This window comes from Phaseolus vulgaris, chromosome 10 (assembly GCF_000499845.2).
Source record: "Phaseolus vulgaris cultivar G19833 chromosome 10, P. vulgaris v2.0, whole genome shotgun sequence".
Taxonomy (NCBI): domain Eukaryota; kingdom Viridiplantae; phylum Streptophyta; class Magnoliopsida; order Fabales; family Fabaceae; genus Phaseolus; species Phaseolus vulgaris.
In genome coordinates this window covers 11,898,147-11,903,321 of record NC_023750.2, presented here as the reverse complement: position 1 = coordinate 11,903,321, position 5,175 = coordinate 11,898,147, and positions in this window count along the sequence as shown.

The following is a 5,175-nucleotide window of genomic DNA, read 5'->3' as shown; positions in this document are numbered from 1 at the left end:
CCGCCGGTTTAGGTATGCTAGAGATCGGAGCACGCCAACTTAATAACTGGCGACTACACGAGCCCCCCGACTTCCTTCCCTTCTGCCAGCCAGGTGCCCCGTTCAACACGCCTATATAATAGCTTGCTGCCACGTCATCACTTCCGACCACCTAGGCGGTACACAAGCCCCCCAGTCTTAAGCGAAGACTTGTCCAGCGAAAAGACTAAGAGGTCACGTCACTGCCGATCTGCGTGGCGCTGGCACAGAATTTCAAACGCCCATACCCTCTGCTTTTCTGATGCTCCACCAAACACCTTTTTCCAATCGCTCGACACGTGGCTTCATCAACGGTCATCTTTAGCTGTCGTTTGCGCTTCCAAAAACATTTGAAAAACCCTTAAACCCTTTCATTTTTACTGTTTCATCATCTTTCTGCCTTCTCAAAACGTTCTGAGTTTTCTCTGCAAACCCATAGCGCTTATCAGCTCCCTCAATCTCCAACTCCCTTCAACGCTCATCTGATCATCGAAAGGTACCTCTTTTACTTCTTCTGTTGATACTTGCTGCATTTTAACCGATTCGCATCATCCATTATCTATCTGGTGCATACGCTATGGGTTGTTTTCCTCTTCTTCTTCCTTCTCGTAACTTAGGGCTTCGTCTTCCATTACATTCATCACAACGAACTCTCGTTCGTTCGTTCTTCATTCTGCGTCCACAATCGAGTCGATCTTTACAACCCTTGTTCATCCTTTTTTTTTCTTTTTCCTTTGCAGTTCCCGCGATGGCTCATACAAAAACCACCGCGAATCCTCCTCCTTCATCACGAAACCCTCCATCCCAAGCGCATAACCTACCACGAGCATCTGGTGCTCCTTCTTCCCAGGCTGAGAGGCCTGCAACCTCTCGTCCCAACCTCGCTCAGGCAACTCCACCAGTCGCCGGAGGAGCCTCCATTCCCACACCAGACTACAAGAAACTCTACCCGTGGGCCACCCCAACTTTACTGAAGGAGACCTCTTCAGTAAACTCTGCGTTGGCGGTGCTACGGTTGAAGAAAGGGGACGAACCCAACCTCTCGTTCCACAAGGAGCATGACGACAAACTAACGGTGTTGCCTTGCCCTCCCGACGTGCCAATCTGCGCGGATGACAAGGGGAACAACGGCGAGTTGTTCTGCTTCGTTTACACTACTCTCTTCAAGAAGGTGAAACTGAGGCTTCCCTTCACCCGTTTTGAACGGGAACTATTAACAGAGCTCAACATCGCTGCTGCCCAGCTCCATCCCAACAGCTGGGCATTCGTGCGGGCATTTCAAATCATGTGCGCGCACTTGGGACTACCGGCCTCGGTAGACGTCTTCCTTTTCTTGTTCGAGGCTAAGATCCCTGGAGACCGCCCCTGGGTGAGCTTAAACGGAATTGCTGGGAGATCGATCCTCTCTATCTTCCAGCAATCTTACAAAGATTGGAAGGGAAAGTTCGTCCAAGTGCGCCAAAATGATCAAGACCCTTCGCTACTCTATGGCTTTCCCTTGTACTGGGTAAACAAGGGAAGTAAGGACTCCAAAGAAAGCTTCAGAAGGCCAAGAAGTCCTGACAACATGGGCGAGTTGGACAAGGACCTATGCCTCTTCTGGAAAAGCGTAGCAGCCGCTAACATCACCTTTCCCACCTCCGCAATAATCTCCTTCGAGTTCCTCGAGGGCCAACTCGAAGCTCACATAGGTTAGCGCTTACCTCGACATTTAGGTTTCCGTCTTGTGCTGCATTTCTGTTATCTATTATTGGGCGTCCTGCTTGTTGCGCACTAGACTTGGTTTTTATTTCCTGCACCATTTGTTTGTATCATTCGCACCCGTACTCGTATATTTTACTTTTGCCTTCGCGCTCACTTGTATATTTTTGCACTGTGCAGATCTCATGTTGGGCAAAGGCAAATTGGCTGAACTGAGGGCGCTCGCCCGAACCCACAAATTGGCGTCGGGTTCTCAAACCGTGCCAAACTCGGTGGTGGAGATCGCCGCTGCCCCGGGCAGATCGCCCCTCAAGGCCCAGCTCCTCCAGAGGCACTGCTCGCCCCTCAACGAAAGAAGCTTGTCTTAAAGAAACCAAAGAGGAAAACTCCTCAAGTGGTTCAAGAAGACGAGGATGAGGATGATGAGGCGACTGAGGACGGCCTCATTACCAAAAGGAGAAGGGTGGCACCTTCTTCACCACCTGCTCTCCCAACACCAACACCGCCCTCTCCCCCAGCTCCAACACCGCCAGTCCAAGCAATACCCTTGGCAGCTGCACTTCCTGCGGTTGAAGGCAACGAGCCCAACTTCATGGAGAACCCTCCGAGCGCCTCCACGCCATTCGTATCTGCTGGAGAGGGTCCTCCTTCAACTGCCTCAATCGCTGAAGCTGCACCAGGTGGGGATGAAGGCGCTCACAACTCACCAATACTCATAACCGAGTCCCCCACATCACCACCACGCCAGGAAGCCCAACCTCATCAACCAATTCAAGAGGGTGGTGGTGAGAGTCAGCACCAGGCTCCTTCAACACCTCCACCAACAGCAGTTGCAAGCCTTCCCCCCGTGGTCAAAGAAATCTGGGGGCCCTTCACAGCTAAACTCAAAATGATGGCAGAGGACCTCCCCTCAATCATAACAAAAGCTGTGGAGAGTTCCAACAATAAACTTCAGGACGATATCTCCACACTCCAAGAGGAGAATCGCCTAATAAGAATCGAGGCGGAGAAGCTGTCTTGCAACCTGATGATGGCGGAGATCGACCACTCAAGGGTGGAGGACGCCATGAGTGCCGAGCTGAGGGTTGCACGCAAGGAGGCCTCCGATCTACGCCAGAAACTGCACCTCCTAGCTCAAGAGAAGATCGAGCTGGAGAGTAAGCTGGTTCCCTACCGGCTCAAGGTGGCTGACTTGGAGGCATCAATAAAAGCGGATGCAGCCAAGGTAGAGAACCTTGAAAAAAGGTCGGTTGATCGGGAGGTTCTCCTTGGAAAGGTCGAAAAGGAGAGGGATGACGTCGTGGCTGAGCTCGCCGAAGCTAGAGAGGAAAACAAAAGAACTGTTGCAGAGTTGGCCCAGGCGCGGGAGGAAAGCAAAAAGGTTGTTGAAGACCTCGTTCAAGCTCGTGGGAAAACTGAAGAACTGAAGAAACGAGCTGACGAGCTGGAACAGCAAACCGAGGGGCTCAAACAACAAAACGAAGAGCTCGAACTAAGCTCCGCCCAAGTCCTCGCCGCTGGGTTCGACGCCGCCCTGGAGCAAGTCGCCTGCCAGTACCCCGAGCTCGACCTCTCCATGGTATCAATATGTAATGAAGTGGTGGATGGGAAGATCGTGCCTTCTGAAGATTAGTCATCTCCCTCCACCGCTTATTCCCTGAGAACTTTTTGCACAATCTTTAGGCTTTGCTTGTAATATTTTTCCTCTCTTCTTATGTACTTGAACTGATACTGCTCTTATTATAACTTCTTCGCTTTCGCACCTAGTCTCTCTGTTTACTCTGCTTTTCGTAGTAGAAACCGCTTAAGGAAATTAACTTAGCGAACCTGCGGGCTCAATCTTTCACTTACTGCTTCAAACTCGAGCAAACTATCAACTTTCAAACGATGGCATTTTAATAACTTGTGAACTTAAGACAACGAACTTCAGCGTGAAACTACTTACTAAACAGCAAGTTTCAATTCAACTGATAGGTTAAGATATAGTTCACCTGATCTGCCCCATCAAAATGGGCCCTTACTCTTGCCATCGCCTGAATTTCTTCTGATCGCCAGAGGGTCTTGGCGATGTAAGCTTCTTCTTGCCTTCACAACTTGGCTATTGTTCCCTCATCTGGGGGTAGAGGCGCCTTTCGGATCCTTCTCTACCTCCCTGAGCTTCAGAACAAGGAACCGGGTGGCTGGGCGTTCTCTTCGAACCTACCTTAGCCACCCTTTGAACTTCTTCCACCCTTTACACCATACCTGAACTCGTTCAAGACGAGAAGGATTTTATCTTGCCTGAACTCGCTCGACGGCGAGAAGGTCTTTAACTCGCCTGAACTCGCTCGACGGCGAGAAGGTCTTTAACTCGTGCCTCTACATTGCCCCAGGGGCTACATCTTCTCTCCCCTGGAGGCACTGAGGACTTTTTGCTGGTGCCTCTACATTGCCCCAGGGGCTACATCTTCTCTCCCCTGGAGGCACTGAGGACTTTTTGCTGGTGCCTCTACATTGCCCCAGGGGCTACATCTTCTCTCCCCTGGAGGCACTGAGGACTTTTTATTGGTGCCTCTACATTGCCCTAGGGGCTACATCTTCTCTCCCCTGGAGGCACTGAGGACTTTTTCTCTTTCTCGCCTGCACTCGCTCGACGGCGAGGAGGTCTTTTAATCTCTTTCTCGCCTCAGGACGCGCGAGGGCGTTGAGGTCTTTTAAACGTTGCTGGTGCCTCCGATCGCTGAAAGACGATGAGGACTTTTATCTTTAACTGATGCCGCCAATCGCCGAAAAGCGATGGGGACTCCAAAAACCTTTAACTTTGTCGCCGATCGCCGTAAAACGATGGGGACTCCAAAACTTTTAACTTTGTCGCCGATCGCCGAAAAACGATGGGGACTCCAAAACTTTTAACTTTGTCGCCGATCGCCGAAAAACGATGGGGACTTTTAAAACTCTTAACTTTGTCGCCGATCGCCGAAAAACGATGGGGACTTCAAAACTTTCAACTTTGTCGCCGATCGTCAGAAAACGATGGGGACTTTCAAACCCTTTTAGAAAACCTGCAGCATATCTTCAAACTTGCCTTAAATCACGTGCGAGTGACAAGGTCTCTTTTCTAAAACATTCGTAACAATAAGCATGCAATCTAAAACACTTTAAACTTCGAAAACTCTTCATTATTGGGCGGCCTCATTAAAAACCCTTCTTAGGGAAAAAAGAGTGCCCCCTTCAAACTGTTTTAACAGAAAGCTTGCAAAACTCTTCGTGTTTGTTTTTACTTACAAAGCTTCAACTGTAATATAACTTGAGGTGCGTGGCGTTCTAAGTGCGAGGAATCGCCCCTCCTTCCAATGTTTCTAAGCGGTAGGCGCCGTTCCCGAGCGCCTCGGTTATTCTGAACGGTCCCGTCCACTTAGGCGACAACTTGTTCTCCATCTCGTACTGGTGGGCCTTCCTCATCACCAGGTCGCCTTC